At 42.4% G+C, this 21,237-nt stretch overlaps 1 protein-coding gene across 18 annotated transcripts in view; it reads left to right on the top strand.

Annotated features, from left to right (window-relative positions):
- PLEKHA6 (pleckstrin homology domain containing A6) overlaps positions 1 to 21,237 on the top strand; it is a 1,822,600-nt gene that overhangs the window by 526,207 nt on the left and 1,275,156 nt on the right. For 9 of the 18 annotated variants that reach the window (XM_044076966.1, XM_044076971.1, XM_044076978.1 and 6 more), the window contains exon 1: positions 20,628 to 20,995. The exons of 1 other annotated variant lie outside the window; for it this stretch is intronic. The gene's annotated coding sequence lies outside the window, so the exon portion shown is untranslated. Of the gene's footprint in view, positions 1 to 20,627; positions 20,996 to 21,237 lie in introns of those variants that run through there. 8 more of the 18 variants (XM_044076981.1, XM_044076977.1, XM_044076974.1 and 5 more) reach the window with 3 other exon arrangements.

The raw sequence follows: 21,237 nt of genomic DNA, 5'->3' as shown, positions 1-21,237 counted from the left end.
AACTGGTGATATGGCAGATGGTGCTGGCGAAGGTGCACACTTTTGGGGACAGAGATGGGGTGTTCAGGAGTCCAGGGCCTTTGTTGGGCTCCTGGTATAGAATCATGAACCCAGACTGCTGCAGGAAGGTTTTCTAGGTTGCAGTGTAAGGCAGAGGCCTGGAACTGGTTGGCCAGGGGAACTCACCAGTGTTACGGTTATCCCCCGCACAGGTGAGCAGTGTCATCGCCATTATGATGACCTGAGGAGCAGAAAGAGGGAAACCTTGGGCATCTGGGTGCAAGAACCCAGAACTGGGAATGCCCCACAAATATGTAAGTATGTTTTCCACTGTTTTACCAATACGTAAGCTGAATGTCTGCAAAACTGGTATGCATAAGGGTGTGCTTCTCTCCCAACAGCTGCAGCTGGGAGGGCTTCCAATGTCAAGTCCCATGGTGTCTGGCCAGATTGTGCCATAAGTGTGGTATGTATGGATTTATTATGCTAACTGTAGTGCAATAAGCAAGAAAGAGTAAAGCATTTACTGCAATAAATTATAACAATAAAAACTGTAGTGCAATAAATGGCCAATTAGAGCTGTAGTGCAATAAATGAACAATAACAACTGTATTGCAATAAACAATAAACAGTAGCAATAGCAGTAAGCAAAATGGTGTTCAGCAGGATTGTGTTGTCAAAACCATTGCAGTAGAGCTGTATGCATTGCTTGTCTATGGTAAGGTTGCTGCAGGCAAGTGTAACACTGTAATAGTTGTATAATGGACTGCAAACTGTATTGTTCAACTCATAGTACTTTCCAAGGCTGCTTCCAGCCAATATCAGTCACATAATGCTCTCTGTTCCACCTACTTCAGGTAATAAAGATATATGGGTGAGGTAGCCAACTCTATGAGCAGATATTGTGTGGACTTCACAGACATTTATCAGCAATACCAATAAAGTGTTAAGCAGCATTGTTGATTCCTAAAGAAATGTTTCATTAAATGCATTGTGGCTCTATGCCATGCATGTGTGTCCTACTGTTACTGCAGTCAAGTATAGCACTGTAATAGTTCTAGAATGCAAAATTAATTCAGTCACATAATGCTGCCTTTTTCTCCCACAGCAAGAACAAATGGTATATGGTTGAGGTAGCCCATGTTATGAGTATATATGATTCTGCTAACATTTCACAGTTATATATCAATAATGCCAATAAAGTTTTAGCAGCATTGTTCATTCCTAAATACATCTGTCTATATATTCCCAGAATGGCTGTATTCCTTGCATGGCTGTACTAAGCTGTTGCAGTCAATGTTACATTTTTGCAGCTGTCAACTGCAATCACAGTTATTGGGTTCTCTTCCCATGCCTACCAGCTGAGTCATGATGGATGTCTAATTTATGTACTGTACACAAACATGCCTCTCAAGTATCACAATTTCACATAATGTGATTAAAACTGCCTAATCCATCTGCCCAGGATTACCAGAAAAATGATTACATGGAATGCAATGTATTACCAAATCTGCTTACAGAACACCTTGGTAGTTATAGAAGTCCACATTATGTGAAATTGTTCTGTGTAGTTGTATACCTGCATTTGTTATTGCTTGGCCCATACTGACCCATGCTAACAGATTGAGAGGTATTTACATGCTACATCAGCTATAGGAGAATTGTAGTGACTGTACTCAAAGCTGACACTACATGCCTATACAGTATTCATTGTCAGTGTTTTCAGGGATATAGTCTGCATTGTCAGTAATGGATTGTTTCTCTCTCCCCACACCTTATCTTCATTTATTTATTATTATTCATTATTATGATTTAATATTAACATATTTTGTTAACCATAAGGCCAACAAAACAGTTAGTTTTACATCTTACTGGCATGCTGTTAGCATACTGACTGTTACGCTGTTTACTGTTGTTACACATAATATACATTAATATGTATTTGGATTAACTAAAATGATGTTCCAATCTGTTAATATGAACAATAATTTGGTTATTACTAACCTTAAATTATTGCTATATCTCATTTACCACAACACATCAAGGTAGGCTGGTTCCAGCTGATTTGCCTACTTTGCCTCAATAGGCCATGGCACTGGGTCCCAGCATATCTGGGACCCAGACCGGTGGTGTCCCCTCTGCTGCCCTGCACTACACGTGGCATCGGGTACTACCATCCTATGGGATCCCCTTCTGGGAGCTGTGTTGGAGGGGGAATTGTCACCCAGGATGAGCTGCTAGTCTTGGTGCGCATGATAGTCTACTATGTGTTTGACCACTGCCTGCGCCATATTGAGGGCATGTTGGCCAACCTCTTGGGGCAGCCTCACCCTGGTGCCCAGCCTCCAGCACTGCCACCCCGCGGCAGAAAAGGAGAAGTACTGACAGTCCCATGGGTGGGGATGTGAGTCACACTGCTGCCATCTGGAGGCACATGGGACTTGGATTCCACAACACCCTCCCTATCCAAGGTGTTCACCTCATCATGTGTCACACACCATCCTTGTCTGCTGTCTTGTCTGTCTGCAAATGCATCCTCACCTACACAACTTACCTCCCCCACACTTACCTATGTCCCTTCCCCAACATTCCACTCTCACCTTAAAAAAAAATAGGCACCTGTCCCAAAAAAAAAATATATATATATCTAGTCTCAAACATAGCTCTTCATTTTGCACATGTGTACACTGGACACACATAATGTTGTCCAATTGGCTTGAGAACGCAGTTATGTTGTTCTCACCTCCCTCTCTCTGGGATTTTGAGTTCAAAGTCATGTACAAATTCTGTCAAAGTGCACATTTCTTGCTGCACAAGAAATAAATAGCTATGTTTCTTTCCTACACCCTTCCTGCACATCCCTATCTGCCTTTCGCTATGTTTTTCTCCCTGCTTGCACCCCATTTCACCACTTTCCTATCTCCCCATTTTTCTTTTCTTTATATTTTTTAGTGCATTGCTGCTGGACGTGCCGTGTTGCAGCATCGCTAGGCTAAGCTAAATAGAGCTATATTGACTATATGTATTTTTAAACTTCTAATACACACTTACAAAATAAACATGTCCCATATTTCGAACCCAAGACCATTGTCCCTGCAGACCACTGCATTAATCTGCCATGCCACACAACTCTTAATTAAAACAGGTGGTTTAAACAAAACATAGAAATTGCCAGTTACAGTCATTAAGCATGTATCAGTGGAGCTGTGCAGCATGCCGCACAAACTTGATTAAAAAGTAATGGAAAAATGGGAGTGTACCTTGGACTCTGGTGCAGTAGTACACCACAAGAAAGCCAAAGATATAATAATGGATGTATGTGAGGCCTGTGATAGCAGGTAAATGTGTCCTTCAGCAGCAACATGTAGAAAGACACCTGCTAAGGCATTAATGACAAAATACATGTTCAGCTGGGACCTGGTGTACACATAACATTCATATAAAACCATGCACATACTGATGGATGTAGAAAATGTGTGTCACAACTTGTATGTGTGGACATATATTTTGCAAATACACCTCCTGTAGCAGTGACTCATTAGCTCAGTCTGTTAATCGCCTTGCAAACAGTACATTTTGCCACACACAGTCGTAGGTTCAAATCCAGTGGTGTGTAGAAGTGAATGTACAGTATTGTGAAGGCAACAATTAATGACTGAGTCATGCACTCTTTATCTACACAATGCATTGCAAATATCATGTCTGATTTTCATTGATGGACGTCACAGGCCTGCAGGTATTAACACACTTCACATATCCCTATAGCAAAACTATATATGCATAAATGTCACATCATGCATTAATATGCATTTGCCGAGAATGTCAGCACAGGTACTGCAAATGAGGGCCACTAATATCAGAGTGCATCACACAATCCTTCCAAAGTCACTGTGCAGATTATCACAGCTAACATACACATTGGAAGTCCCTACTTATAACAAGGCCTGCCCTCATACATGCTGCAAATTATAACCAGACTGTAACACATGGCCTGGCAGTTGCCCAAGTGGTGGACATATTCTTATATTTATACCCCATCTTACTCAAGGACACACCAAAAATGTTGCCTAGTACTCTGTTAGTGGTACAGTTACCTGACATACTTACCATAAACACATGCCTAAATTGGAGTGGAAAGGATAGCCTCACTCTGGCTCTGCCTCTACAACAAGGCTGACACAGCTCCCACAGTTATTCCTACAGCTTGTTGTCCTCCAAAGTGCTCACACTCTTTGCCTGTGTCTGTTAACTGCAGCAGCAGTTGCAGCCTATAGCACACACATCTCTCTGTAAAGGTTTCTGCTACAGACCTACCCTCCACGACAATGTAGTCTACTCACCCCAGTAATGTCCAGCACAACATATCAGAAAGGGGCCCTAATGTATATGAAGGCCTTATATATTGTACAGTGGTTGCATGTCATTGGCTGATGATAGTGCATATCAGCTGTGGTGGTTGCAATTAGCATTTCAGAATGGGGAACCATTCTGTATGAGGCTTTCCTCACACAGAGCACGCCTTTGTGAAATCTTTACTATCACCACAAATCAACAGAGGAGTACTGCACTCCATCAGGTATGTAATTGATTTTGTGTACAACAGGATGCAGATGTCTGAATAGACTTATGGGCAATAGGGACAACAGCATTAAGCCTGTCTTTGACCTGTGATAATGACATGTCATTGATCTCTTGCTGTCTTACACCTACACAGGACGTACAATACATCAAGGGTGCATTGTCATTTTTCATTGTGGCACACTGGCCTCTTTGGACTGTTCCTTTATAGTGATTGTAATAGCACACTTCTATTTGTGTGGCACTGTTCTTATGACATATTATCAGGGGGTTGCCCATAGGGGATACACTACAGTAGACTCTAGTGTTTGGTGTATAATCATACAGCAGTATCTGTCATGGCACACACGGGAATACCTGACGATTGTTACTATCTCAGTTGTATCTACACACTTAGTATGTTTGAACACTGTGGAGTATGACATGTGTGACCAAGCAGTGGATAGTGCCAGCCATTTTGTCCTTGCTCTATCTGTACATAGTGTAGTTTCACGTATGTGATCCTGTAATATGCTCCCCTTTTGTTGTCTTTCAGGAATCATGTACCCTAGATGCCATGCTCCCTTCTCTGATGCGGAAAATGAAATTATACTGGAAGGACTAAGGCAACATCATCACATCCTACTGTCCAGGGGGAGGCAAAACAAGGAACAGTGGGATGCATTGTGGGCAGACCTTGTCCATGATGTGAATGGCAGGGGCCATCAGAGCAGGACATATGAGCAGGTTCGATACCGTGTAATGGACATGATCAATGCTGCACGACGAAGGGCAGCAGATGTAGTCAGGGAGTGTGCTGTCACTGGTGGAAGGCCTGCAGTGGAACTACCACTCTTAGCCACTGAGGAATTACTGGCAAACCTAGGCAGACATGACAGCTCCCAGGCATCCATCATGGAGGTGGGTGGCACAGTTTCCACAGCAAGTGAGCATGCAGGTAGGCTTACTGTTATCAGCACTGTAATACTGTAGCAGTCAGAGTGTCAAACTGTACATACTTTTACGTGGGTGTCAGGTCTTTGTTCTTTGGGGGGGTTTAACCTCAGTTGTACGCTCATACTCAGAATGTGACTAAAACAACAAGTAACACAGTAGTTATTGTACATGTGAGCTATATGGATGTATCACCTTGTTGTGCTGCAACATGCATTGGTACTGACATTAACTCACCCTCAACTTTTCACAGGTCTGTCCGGTATTGACCAAAGCTGTGGTCCTGCTCCTGGTAAACACAACATTGTTTTGTTAAGGATCATTTATATTTTATTAAAGTTAAGGGCTAGAATAATGCCCTATTTAAACATACTTCCATGTGTAAACAGAGTAGAATGTTTTTATTTTCCAGTCTTGAACAGGTACCCAAGGAGGGGTAATCACAGGAGTGTAGCTGAACAAAATGAAACAGTTTGGCAGTTACAGTTAAGAGCAGATAAGTCTCCTGGTTTAAATGAGGCAATTACTCTAAAATGCCTTTTAAAAACAAAAGGTTGAAAGAAAAATAAATCAGGCAGTGAAACGTGTATTTCAGTATATTTGTTAAGATAGGTGTACTGTTTTTTGTGTGTTGATTTATCAAGTATAGTTTCATATTGATTAATTAAAAGGTAAATTTTACTGGTCATGTTTTACTAGTCTATTCTGACTGCATCACTATCTCACATCCTATGCTTTCCATCCCATACTTTTCCCCGCTGAAATACTAGCAGTCAACCTTCTACTCAATAATTATACTACTATCACCATAGTAGCCATTTACATTCCACCAGGTGATAATACCCCCTGCTGGAAAGCATTCTTTCCTATCTCTCTCAAAACATTCCTAATGAAACCATCCTCCTTGGTGACATAAATATTAACTGGCTAACCATTAATAACCCAATCTCCTCTCATCATATGAATCTATATGGATTTACTCAGCTAATCTCTCAACCAACCCACTCAAATAACTCTCACTCTCCCAGTACCCTCATAGATTGGATACTCATATCCAGTCCCTCTAAATATCACAAACCTCAAACACTTCCTGATTCTCTGAGCGACCACTCACCTAGAAAAGTCCTCAGATATACTAACCACCTTCCCAAACCACACAAATACACCACCTGTTGTAATCTCTCTAACTTCAACCCTGAAACATTCAAAACACTAATCTCTAGAGTAAACTGGAGCTTCCTTACCCAGCTCCTACTTGATGAAGCTGTCCAAGCTTTCAACAAAACTTTCCTTGATATCCTAAATTCTATTGCACCTCTCAGAAAAATAAGGATAAAAGCAATCATATTCCCCAGCTAGCAAAAACTACTTGCACCCTTATGCAAGCCAGAGATAGGGCTGGAAAACATGGTTACATTCTCAGAACCCCATCCATCTACAAAAATACAAAGAACAAAGAAATCAGGTTAAACAACTTATCAATAAAGAAAAAACAGAATTCTACCACAACCCCCCAACCACTCTAAAATCAGATAAAAAAAAATCTGAAATGCAATAAACCAAATACTACATCCTGGTAATCCTACCTCACCCAACCCATGTCCTGACAAATCACCAGATGAAACTGCCAACACTTTCAACACCTACTTTATAGAATCTATATCCAAACTATTTAACCCCAAGCTCTCTAACACTACTGCACCCAACTGTCCTGAGACTTCCTCTATTAGTAACTCTTCCAAGATTTTCTTCCTCAAACCCGTTCCTACTTCCTACATAAAAACTCTGCTTTCTAAACTAACACCTTGCTCTGTATTTACTGACAACATCCCATCATACTTTCTCCAGATTGCTGCCCACTCTCTTGCCCTGCCTGTATCTATCATTATTAATTGCTCTATCTCAGAATCTAAAGTCCCATCTATTTGGCAACAATTCTATACCCTACTTATTCACAAAGGTGGTAACTCCTCTGAAATCTTAAATTTCAAACCTATTTCTATTCTCTCCCCTCTCTCCAAAGTCTTAGAAAAATACACACACACACACACACACACACACACACACACACACACACAAGTTATACAACATCTCTTACAGGAAAAACTACTCATTCCTACACAGCATGGATTTCGGCCAAAACATAGCACCATTACTGCTCTTCTCTCCTTTCTTAACACTATTTCTTTAGCCAGAGATGATCACAAACTTATCTCCTGTCTATTCCTTGATCTCTCAAAGGCCTTTGATACTATTTCTCACTCTCTGCTACTGAACAAATGTCTGACCTTAATTTCTCCCCCTCTAGCTATCTTAAAGACAGACTGCAATCTGTCAGATGGCACTCTACTATATCTACACCCTTTTCAATAAAAATGGGTGTCCCTTAAGGATTCATGCTTGGACCACTACTTTTTAATATCTTCACTAACTTACTCTATTCCTCCTGTCCACGTTCTTCCATAGTCCAATACACTGATGACTCTACAGTCATAACCATAGCTAATTCTCTAACTGAACTCTTATCTGCCACCCAATCCTCCTTCAGTTCTGTAGAGACATGGCTCACCAACAGTCAGCTCATCCTCTACCCTAAAAAGACAAAACTTCATATCAAATCTTCCTTTTCTATAATGTCACTTAATACCCCCATTGTACTTGAATCAAGGACAAAACTCCTCGGTGTTACCATTGATGATCAGCTAAAATTGACCATCGCATAAATTATTGTATCAAGAAAGCTCATCAGAAATTAGGATTCTTATACAGAAACAAAAAATGTCTTACCCATGAAGCTAGAACCACACTTACACACGCTTACCTCCTACCCTGCCTTACATATTGCTCTCAAATTCTCACTAATCTAAACTCCTCCCTACTAACCAAGCTTGCTTCGACTTACCACTATATAGCCAGATTTGCTCCTCAACAAACCTATAAATCCCACCACTATCTACCCTGAAACACTTAAACTGGCTTTAACTTCCCCACCTACTCCTACTCTCACAGCTCCAAACCATACACTCAGTTCTGTACCAGCCAACTATTGTCCAGCCCTGTCTTCTCTCATCTCCTATTACTCCCCTACAAGAAATCTCAGGAGTTCATCCCTCGATCTATTAGATATTTATAAACCTAAATCTAAATCAGGCCAAAACATATACAACTACTTCCCTTCTATAACATGGAACAAATTCCCTCTTGAAATCAGAAATCTGAAGCATTCCAAACAATTTAAGATGGCCATAAAAGACTATTTTAACCAACAATGGATCTGCCATTGCTCTCACCCTCCCTGAATTTAACCAACTCCTTCTCTCCACTGTCTCCATCTTCCACCTACCTCTACTTCCTTTATCCTACGTCTTCCTTTCTTCGTCCCTTCTATCATTTCAACACTTTTCTTTATTACACTCCTTCCTTCTTTCCAGCCTCTTAGCATCTCAATACTTTTCCTTTTCTTGACCTTCTCTGTAATAACCTCTTTATACATTGTTATGGTTTTCAGTTTCTTTAATAACATTTGTTTTGCAGTTATGTCGTCTCTTTTTCTTTTACATTATTACTGTCAAGTATACAATGTCTTGTCATTGAATTACCATACTTCGTTTTTAAACTTGTTTGTATAACTTTAGCTTATATTGTTTTGTAATAATAAGGGGTTTTAGCTTATATTGTTTGTATTATTAAGGCGGTTTTCTTCCCGGGACTCTGCTGAAAAAGGGCTCTAGCTCAGTCAGACATTCCCAGTCAACAAATATAAAATAAAATAAATAAATAAATAAAAATTTACTCAAAGTGGTTGTTATAAAGGTCTTGAGTTGATTGTGTATTTTGTTCTGAGGAAGTCAATTATTGGATGAAAGTGGAGAAGAAAAATGTTTGACCGCTAATCCAGTTGTGGGTCTTTGTTGTTATGAGTACTGGTGGATTTTTTGTAGACAGTAGTGCAGGTATTCATTTACCGCTTTTTTCTTATCACAGATGACCGGGAGGTTGGTGTCTGTCCCCTACACAACCTGATGTCAGCATATCTTCGGACTCTGATGATGATGGTGGCCACAGTGAGGCACAGCTGGGGGTGTTGAGGGCTGAATCTGTCCCAGAGGTAGACATCCCTCTTCTGCCTACATTGTCACTGCACACAGTCAGTATGTCCACACATACCCAGTCCCCAGAGGCCACAGATATTGGACAGTCAGAGGGTGGGGACATTGAACAGGAAAGTGTGGCAACTATGGCTTAGTGAGTATAGACACTGGCCATAACCAGAGAGCTGGTGAGGTCCCACACAGGCGGTTTGACAGGGGTGCTTGTAGGAGGCCTGCTGTCCATCCACCACCTGCTGTGGGTGTCACATCACAGGTCACTCGGCATGTGTTTTGGGCCATCATGGAGACACAGGCATGTTCTGAATGGAGCACCAGATGTATGCTTAGGGTTATGGATGCAGCACAGTCTGACATCTGTGACTGCCTCCACCACATTGGGGACACCCTGCATTGGTTGATGCAGTGGACAGAAGGTGGGCTGAGAACAGTGCCTGTCTTGGATGGCACATTGTCTGTGCTGGAACACATGGTTGGAGTTGAGCGTTGGACTCATGGACATAGGTCAGCAACCCCATCTGGTGAGAGTCCACACGGCCGTGCACAATCACACTCCTGTAGTGACAGTACATCCAGTGCTACAGAAGGGAGTGTGCTGTCCACACCATGACATGGCAAGCCATGGGCTCATGGTCCTGTGTGTTCCCATGGGGGACACGATCCCAGCAGACAGCAGTCACTGTCAGGTACTAGCACCGCTTCTGACCTTGGCATGGATGTGCTAGTGCAATTCCTGGCAGAGCCATTTCTTATTTTCGAGGTTGGAGACTGTGAACTGTCAACTCTACCATGTATGTTGCAAAGCTGTCCAACACATACACATGTAGGGCTAGCACTGAGCTTGACTGTGTACACTCACACGTCACTGTCAAATGCGGGCCACCTACAGACACACACTGCACTTTTCCATGACCCATCTTACCAGCATCCCCTCCTGACTCACACACATGCTGTCAACCTTTTGGGTCAGCCTGCCTACGCCTCATGCACCTCTACACAACACCCTGTGCAAGTGATGATACCTGTACCACATCTCTGTCACCCTCACCATCGATGCAGGGAAATAAAGGTATGTGTCTAATTCACAGGGTGACTATATTGTTAACATGTACTTGTGTAATGCAGTGTTGTTTTGCCTTGCCACATATAATGGTTAATGACGGATACTGTATGCTGGGATTTGTCACGAGTACATCACATACATTTGTGTATCTTATGTTGTATGATGTTGTAATGGTTGTATATTTACACAATGACAAGTGTGTCACAAACCCGTTTGTTTCTGTTTCAGAAGTCTGTTGGGATAACCTATGGATACACAGCAGCAATAAAGCAGCACAGGATGGCATATTAGCACAGCACAAATATGCCTTCAACAAGGTACAGCACTATAAGTGCATGGCTCCATAGGTTCATATGTGTATAACAGGCTAACAAGGATAATGGCAGCATTCAGCATACTCATGCATCCCTAATCTGTGAACAGGTCTGCTACCCTTGATAAGTGTCACCAGAGTTTTGGGAACACACATATCTACAAGCTGTAACACAAAGTATTCTCCGTTATACAGGATCCAATAAAGGCAGTCCCATGAACCGTTGCTGTATACCAAAGTAGTAACAGTAGTTCTCCGTCAAAGACTATTCAGTCCACAAACAAACAGTACTTTTATAAAATTTATTGAATTACAATGCAATGTAGATTTAGCACTTTCACTTCCAATACAGGAAACTTCATCAGAAATCAAACAGTACAACTCCTAAATTTAATATCTACAATATTTAATATCTACAAGCTGTCCTGATGGAGATGACCCATCTACAAATATTCTGTGTCCATTGCAGACAATTGCCCGACACCAGTTATGGTTGGCATGTTCTGCATCCCATGTTGTAAGCTGTACATGCTATCTCAAAGCAGGTGTGTGCTTCCCATGCATGGGGCGCCTGTTTCATGTAGGGCATACTATCTGTGTTTCATACCTGTCTCTCTGGCATGTACTATGTATGCCACAGTGATATAGGTGTGTAGAACAGGGGAGATGTGTTAGTCCTGTTATGGATATGTGGGAGGTACACGGTGGGATACAACACCTCCCCGTATGGAGCAATACACATCCCCTCCAAAACATTTAGAAGACCGATTGCACATGTATGGTCGTGACATGGACTCCATAGGACAGGTTATCTATACTGTGTATTGGTGTGCATTGGAACCTGTGTGGCTGCTACAGGTGTATATAACTGTGTAGTAACATCGTAAGGGTGCCATTGCACACAGTGATAGGTGTGATGACTGCCACAGTGGTCGGTATAGGTTGTACTGCAGTGAATGCATCCCCACATCTTACCGACCAGTGAGAGTCAAAGGCTACATTACTGTGTCCATAACCCCATGTGTAATGGCACAACTGTGTGCAGTGTGAGGCCACTACAGTAATTTGCAGGGGTGAATGATTTCCCACAGGATAGTATTGTGCAGTTGTTGGCAGTTAGTGGCTCAGAATACAACTGGCTGTGTCTTAGGCCATCCTGGATAACTGTTGGTTCTGTGTGGGATTCTGTGACAACTCCAAATATGCAATCACCTGCTAATGTACTCAGTCAGAGGTCACTGATAGTGGCTGTGACTGCAAAAAGGGAATAAGTAGATGGAGTATGCCAATAATGGAGGATGGCAAACTCCAATGGTGACTGACGTCACTGCGGTGTAGGTCTTCCAATACTGTCTTCCCAGAGTATGACTGCCAGACACTTGCCTATCCACCAGCTGACATAACATTCTGTACATGACATACACAGTTTCCAGCAAGGCCTGCTGGCCTAATATTGTCATACATCTTGTCAGGCCATGTTTGGTGGAGTGAGACATATGTCCGACATCCATTTCATAATGTAACAGTCAATAGGCTCTGCTGGTTACAGTCGGTAGGCATGATCTGGTCTGGAGTAAAAGTAACAGTGTTTAGTTCAGTGTCAGTAGATGTATGACAGTGTCGGTGCTCATATCCACAGTAACACATATCAGGGCATTTCAGGTGACATGACTCTGAGATTTGGGGGCACCACTTGGCACTACATGCTATTTGTCCTCTGTGCAAGTAAGTATTGCAGTTACTTCCAGCATGTTGCATGAAGACAGTCATGCAAGGTGTCTGTACAGCACACAGACAAACACATTAGGGAAGTGTAATATGTACACACTGTATTGCTTAGTCATGCCGTGGCTCACTAGCCCAAAGGATGATCCAGGTTCTTACCTACAATGCCCAGCAGCAGTGCCGTGACATCCCCACATGGGTAATCAACATAGTGCATTATGTGTTTACCAGTATGGGTGACCAGTACAGCACCCCCAATGTCAGGTCCTCCCTGGCAGGATCTGGCCACAGATTAGTCTCCTTAGAACTACCTGCATGTAACCCTCTTAGAAACAATAGTCATATATGTCAAGACAGCCATTTATTACCTCCTGTGGGATGGTTGACATAGCGTGACTGCACCTCCCCCTTCAGATGGGACAGGCAAATATGCAGAGCTCTACACCCATGCATTATGTCAGGAGAATTACAACTACATGAGCTCAGCTGTGCATGACAGGAGGGACACAGGCTCGTCATGGCTCAGCAAACCTGATTGGTGGACAACTGCCATTAGCAGGCTGTACAGTAACAGATGGACAGAGGTGTGTGACAGTTGGGGTGAGGTTGTCACCTAACATGGAAGCACTACCTCCTCAGCTAAAAGAAGCACATAGTGTTGTGATGTTGTGTAGACACAGTAAGTGACAAAAGTAGCCACCCACACAAATCAGAACCACAATGCACAGTGTAGTTACATGTGCTACCTCAAAGAACAGGCCCAGATTATCGGTGACCTCATACATCGTAATGCCACATATGGGTCTGTACTCCTACATAACCTGTGCACCCATACTGTCTGCATCAACTACTCTCCCTTGTCCTCATCACATGTGACACATGACATTCCTACAATCTGTCCCATAACTTCCATATTTACAGAGCAGTTCGTAACTTGCCTCTCACTGGAAGATGCACATCATCTATTGCACATGCTAACATTCCAGGCTGCATCCCACATGTGATCTGACAAGGATGACTAACACCATTGGGAAACCCTTGCAATCATACCGACACTACTGGCTGCACACCAGCTAAATGGACAATGGCAACTGTTATACCCTTGCACAGAGATGGTGCAGCCACTGACTGACATAACTATACACCTCTTTGTCTGAGTATCCATATCTCTATGCTTGTAGGGGTGATCATCATGGAGCTGATCAGCACACATATATATGTTCTACACACAGTTGACAGGGGGAGAATGACTGTTACATGTGGTGGACGTTTCTGAGGCAGTCACCATGGACATGGGTGAGGGTACATTAGGGCATACAACCTCCTAGACTGAGCCAAGCCATATGACTATATCCCCACTCAGGCAACATTTACAAAGCACCCACTTAAACATCCACAATACCGTAATTGTAGGGGTCACTAAGTGGCCCATTGCTGGCACACACATGCAACATAGGGTCATCTGCCTCCAATAGCTGATCTGTAAGCAGCAATCCTCAAAAGGGGTGCAGTCCTGGGTCATGTACTGCTTGGAATCCGTTCAACCACAATACATGCGAGTACTGACTGAGTGTGGCTAACAAGGTTGGCTGATGCCTGCAAATTGTGAGCACTCATAGAGTCTCTGTCGTATGTCACTATCCTGCAAGAGTGTATTGCGAACACATGGCTGTTGACATACTAATTGCCACAAACTCCATGCAAATATATATGTATGTATTATTTCCATCAGTTAGACCTATGTACCTGCTAAGTAGCACATCAGTCGCAACATGTGATGTACATACTCAGGAGTGAATGAACTGGGCACACAGGTTTACACCTAATGTGCCTCAGGTCACCATGCCTCTACTGTGGTATGGCAGGAATCATATGGCATAGCTGAGGCCACAGTCACCTGTAAGTGACATACTCATAACCTCCAGATACTCTTCCCTCAGCATGCCAATACCTGAGTGCAATGGTCATTTGGTGATGTACCTTTTCAAGCAGTACTGGAAATTGCACACAAGAGTATGGTCCCTCACAAGGACACTTCATGTCTTCAGTATGTGTTCAATGGGGATCATCTGCAATGAGTGTCATTGCCACCTGTGACATAGTACTCAGAGGTGATCTGTGCCTTGCATACGGGGTAATGTGTGACCCTGTTTGATTGCATATGCTGCTTATCTGTAGGAGGCATAGTAGATGGAAAACTCACTGTAAGGACATTAACCTCATATGTGACGTTAGAACTACATGCTTGTGGGAGAAATTTGTCTAGCAGGCTTAAACACACCTTTGAAACAGAACACTGCCTACAGGGTACCTCATTGCACCTCAGCACATGCCATCTGTATGACTGGCTGGACGACCGTCATCTCAACACAGGGCATCTGCCTATGTCCCTCATGGACTGGGGCAATAAGTGCTGATCCTGTAACTATGGGTATAAAGATGTCTATGATGGTGAGGGCTGTATTGCCATTATGGCAGTGAAGTTCAAATGTTCTATGGTTCCATAACATGATGTAAAATGCTCTAACAGGCTAACACACAAACATGGCTACATTGAGGCTAGCACCAGTTCCAGTCACTGCGTACAGGACACACCAAGGCACACACATAGTGCAAGGTGGCTGTATGTAGCTGAGAACACTTAGCTATGTAATGGTACACACTACAGATCACAGTACGTGATGCCCGCAACACATCTCTTGTGCTTGTACTATCAGTTCAGGATATATTATGCTTCATGACATCAGCAGGCCTTGTTATGGTCAGTCTTTTGGGGGACCACATCACATGCTACAAGTAAAATACTGCAAAACCCTACCTATTTCTAAGTTACCAAGGTGATCATATTTATGCCATCTGGACATACACATGCACCAAGTAGCCTGGAGTGAGATTAGAACCCATACCTATCTAGTCTTACACACTACAGATCACAGTATGTATATCACATATGCCACAGCTTAAGTCTGATACTACACTGTCATCTGGTAGACTTAATGTGGATGACATAATCAGGCCTTGTAGAAGAGGACAGTTTGGAAGCCAGTAGCAAGTTACAGGGCCAAAAAGTGCATAACCATTGCTGATGGATAGCCCATGAGGGTATGTCAGTTGTTCTGCAGGGACATATACACACACACACACACACACACACACACACACACACACACACACACACACACACACACACACACACACACAAGTAGCCTGGAGTGAGATTAGAACCACTACCTATTTAGTCTTATTCACTATAGATCACAGTACTTATCGCACGCATCACAGGTTGAGTCTGTTGTAATGTGATTGCAAGCACAATATGTGTGCATTACATAAACTAGGCTTGTGGTGAACAGCATCTGTGGCCTGCAGAGTGATATTGCTTCTTACTGTTATCTGCATCTAGTATCCTAGCAGTGGGATAACTGTTATTATCCTAGCTATGTGTGTACAGTTACCAGTATGGCCATATGTAGCTGCTTGTGCCCTGTCCATGCATGAGTTGACAACATTATACATTACACCACTTGCTTACCTGTGTCTCCCTACATGGTGACATCCAGCAGGAACCAGGTTCTGTAGGTAAGTGGATTATGTACTGTTGTGTCCTTAGTTTGGATCCTTTGAGCAACAGTAGTGATACTGCAGATTTGCTCACCATTATTAGGGTTTGTAGGCCAATAAAGACAACCACACACATATTTATGTAATTAACAGGGATGTATATATAAATGTAGCTTTGTGTGTATGATATGTATGAGTTACGTAGATATATGGGTAGAGTCTATGTATCATTGTGATATATATATAGCTATGTATATCAGTCTGTATCTGACACTACATAGCGATAGATATGCTATGTATGTGAGAGAAACACATTCCCCTTAGCTAAATAAAACTTAGAAGTTAGTGCACACCCCCCTGAAAGGGTGCACACAGCACAGTGGTGCACTGAGCAAACAGGTGCAGCTAAGCTGAAATAAGCTTAGATGTTATTGGACACACCCTCCCCTGATGACAGCTACCTTGTCTGTAAACACCAACATAGTTCTCTGCCTACACAGAGGGGATATGCGGACATGATTACTCCTTTATTCTTTTCAGCAACTCCACCTCATTTGCATAGGGATTTGTGCTGCTCATAGCCTAGAAACTACATGCTTCAAAGCTCTACCTTGTTAGCAACAGTACCAATGCACCATTGCAGATACCCCACGCAGGGTGCTGTAATACATTTCTGTCACATAATATTAATTTTGTTTTTTCCATTATTAAAAAAAATAATAATTTAACTTATTTCCTTTAATTTTTCAGATGCACTGAAGATAGTTTCGTTCATATCTATAAGTGGTATGCCATTTCTGTCCATCTATCTACATTTTTGCAGCCCCTTTCTCCGTCTACATTCCTGTACATGGAATTTTTCCATGTACACTATGGAGACTGACATGGGGTCTGCAGAGCTGCCTATCTGCTTGATGGATTGCTTTGTCTGCCTCATTTGTATGAGATTCACCTGCTTATGAGGTGATTTGCATGCCACGGAAGCTTCTATGTTGGTACGCTCGTATGCTCCACTCCACAGTACTTACTGAATCTAAAAATGTTCGCGGATGTGTTAGCAGTGCAGCATGATGCCTACATGGGTGAAAAAAAAAACATGTAGGCTTTATTAAATTTCCCCCAGAAACTTTTCCTGGACATGAGAACACTTCACTATTGTAGGATGTTTGCACACTGCACACAAACCTACAGGTAGTTTATAGGAGAACAATGATTGGTCCTTTTTGATATGAAAGAAAGACAGTACAGACACTACTTTTGTGGATTCCACACAGTGTAGTTCCCAGTTTTTAGCAAACCAGAGGCCCAAGGTCTGTGAGTCAATGGTTCTCACTGCTGTAGTATTATCACTCCTGCAAAAGTAGGAACATTTTCTGTTTGATTTTTCCCCTACCCCTTCTGCTGCTTTCTTTCTTTCTGGCTTTCCCAATAATCCTATGCATCACTGGGTCTTCCACCTCCTCATTCCAGACATTACTGCAACCAGATATTGTAAATGGGTGCAATCCAGGCAGGATGACTGTTTTGTATTGCAGGCTTGCATCCCTTTTTGAGTGCTGATGCAAATTTGGAGTAGGCATATATAAAACGGTGTCTGCTCCATAGCACAGGAGGAAGGAGCCTTGACTGAGATGCAGGCCACCTAGGTATGTCTAACATGTCTGTCACTTGAGGAGCTGCCTGAGGGATAGGAAAGGCAGGGGTATTCTAATGGCTTGCCTAATTCTGGGAGATATTAGGTAGTCATAATAAATGATGGCAGCCCTGGTGGTAATATTGGGGTATCCATCCTATGCTTACAGATAATACCCATCTGTTGACCAGGTAGGCTCACTGGAAGGTTCCCTATTGAAATGTCAGCACTTGAAATACCGAGTGCTCACTAGCCAAAAAAAGTAAAACTTTAGGGGTAGTCCGAATCATGAAGATCGCTCTTCTCCATTGGAGTACAGCGAATCTAGAAGATTGCTGTTTTCTCCATTAAACTTGTTTTTTGCAAGCCTCCCTGCACCCCTGAACTTGAAATATACCAATTCTGATATCACCATACCTTGGAGAAAATAGAATATTCCAAGGCTCAGTCCTGGGACCTCTCTTGTTCGGTATATATTTCTCGGAGGTACAGGCCAACACGGAAGGACTGTGGCTGACCAAGTTCACAGATGACTGCAAACTGGGCGCCATAATCGACTCTCCAGCCGACACAAGAATCCTCCAAAAGGGCCTCATAGAAACAGACAACTGGTGCCAGAGCCATGGCCTCAAGCTAAATGCCAAAAAGTGTATAGTCATCCCCTTTGGCAAAAACAAAGTGCCCACAAATTACCACATAGGTGGTAATCCATTAAGTACAGAAGAAGTAATTAGGGACCTGGGGACACAAGTTGATAGCAATCTCTCATTTGACAACCACGTGGCCAAAGTGGTTAGAAAAACATTTTATATAGCCCACCTAATCATGAAGGGATTCACATCTAGATCAGGGGAGGTCATCATGCCTCTTTACTCATCCCTCATCAGGCCCATAATTGAGTACAATGCCCCTTTTGGGATGTACCTTACCAGACACCTGCAGCAACTGGAAAGACCCCAAAAGTACCTCACCAAGAGGATTAAAGGGCTCAAACAGATGCCATATGCTGCCAGGTTAAAGAAACTCCAGCTCTACTCAGTGGCATACCGCCTGTTCAGAGGCGATCTGTGCCTGACGTATAAAGTCATGTCCAATCTGGAATTAATGGACATGCTGCACCTCAGAAAATCCAAATCCCATAAAGCTACGCGCTCGAGAGACTTGAACCTCATCACTGAAATAAATAGGACATGCTGGAGGGACAGATTCATAACCCAGAGGCTCCCTTCACTCTGGAATAAAATCACAGTCCAGGTTAGGCAGAGTCCCTCACTGACTCTCTTCAAGAGGAATCTTGATGAATGGATGGGAGATCATAGGTTTACCCCGGGTATCACTTCTGTGTCACTGTTAGACAGAGGCACAGTATACTAACCTCGAAAACGGGCATAGCAAAATAAATTTAAAATGGGTGGCGAAAGCCAAACACATTCTGGCTAGGCTTATAAATGCCATAGGGCAGATAGCCTAGTATGAACCTATGAACCTATGAACTAACCATATCTGACTATGTATATCCAAGTCCATTTTTTTCACTCCATCTTCGTGTTTCAGGAACCATCAAGCACAATTTTCATAATCCTTTTATAGAGTCATAGAGTCATAGAGTCATGGATTCATACTAGGCTAACTGTCCTCTTGGGCCATTTTAAGTCTAGCCAATTACCCCATGTGAGAATCAAACCCTGCACCTTGTGTTTCTAAGGTAAGCACCTTAACCATTATGCCAGCCTCCCACCCTCAAGGGCTCAAACAGATTTCATATGCTGCCCGGTTATCAGAATCTACTGTAATTTTTAATTTTTCTCAGATGTCTAAATGACCAAACACTTTTAATGTGGTTGCTTAGAGATATTATACATAAAATGATTGCTTCCCCTTGTTTTGCATGCACGCAGAAGGTTTTGTGTAATTAATGAATGCAAGTTTAAGGGCTGCATAATGAAACTCGGTCAGAGTTAAGCAAAGTTGGGTCATTTTATTTGGAGAAATTGTTAAAATATTAGATCTGTCCCTTACAATGCAGTTCTTTTGTTGCCTAGTGCTTCTATCGCAGAGCCTAATCATTCAAACCTGAGACAGTGTTCACCCTTTCCCCACAAAGCCCAGTCATTAAGCAGACTATGTTGTAATCACTTTGAGGAGACAGGAGCACAAAACCTAACTCTCCATATAAAGATGCATTTAAAGAAGAGTAAGACAGTTATGGCCCCTTTATTTCTTCTTATCAAATTAAGTTTTACATATTTAAGATTGGTTTGAAAAGTTTTTTAGGCTTCTTTCCCTAAGCTGTTAGTTTCATAAGAATTAAGCTGCCGCTAAGTATTGTGTTTTAAAAGCTTCCAGTCTTGTATTATCTATAAATTGCTCCAGCTGTGAGGCTAAGCCATTAGGAATTCTATCTGCCAATTGGACTCCTTCCTTTCTTGCCATTGTTTTAGAATTAAACAACAGAATGTGATGGCAGCAGTCCTGGAGTGCTGATAAGACAGTCATGTTTTTATTAAAATAAAATCACTGGTTGTGCATGGGAACAGGGAGAGTTTTGCTACCTGACGTCTGCATAGCGTTGAAATAATCAAATGTTCAAAGGAAATCATAGTAAATTCTTTAGTACAAAAAAGGAGTGCAAAACTGACAGAAAAGGAGGGGAGGGGAGAAAGCAAGATGAGAGGGTGTGTGTTTGTGTGGCTGAGAGAACCAACCTGTGGTTTCAGATTTCTTTTGAGCTTTTCAGAGTTCACACTCCTGTCAGCTTCCAGCAGTTAAAACAGTGCCGTATTTCAGTGGATATTATTTGATCTGAAAAGTGTGCAGCTAGAATCTGGGAGAACTAAAATCCCCCTAGTTGGAATGTATAAAGAATTTTGATGTTCTGTTTTCCTTTGCTTTGTTTTCCATGTTTTCATGAAGACTTCCTGACTCTGGTTTCCACCGTCTTCAGACAGTCGGTCCCCACAGGTTGACAGGTTCTCTGTAATTTGCTTAAGGAGCTCTGGAAATAACATCGTCACAACAGACACAATTCTCTCTGCGTATTCTGCCTGTCTTCAAGTTGCACTCCTCTCTCTGCATTCAAGGTAAGCCCCATGTTTAGAACCATAGTAACTAGTACTGCATGTATAACAGAACGCACAAGGTTTACTGCATGACTAACTGAAGGAAGAGCTCTGCAGGGCCTCTGGATCTGCTTCATTACTTTTGTGGGAGGCTGCATTTGTTAAGTAATGTAAGTTTTAGCACAATAACATGAACAAAATGTTAAGGTGCTGTGCACTGACTTAGATGTATTCTTTTCCTATGTGTGCATCAGATAGTTATT

The sequence above is a fragment of the Protopterus annectens genome, chromosome 7.part0, assembly GCF_019279795.1.
Source record: "Protopterus annectens isolate FY-2018-M chromosome 7.part0, PAN1.0, whole genome shotgun sequence".
Taxonomy (NCBI): Eukaryota; Metazoa; Chordata; order Ceratodontiformes; family Protopteridae; genus Protopterus; species Protopterus annectens.
This window is presented reverse-complemented; position numbering and strand designations above follow the sequence as displayed.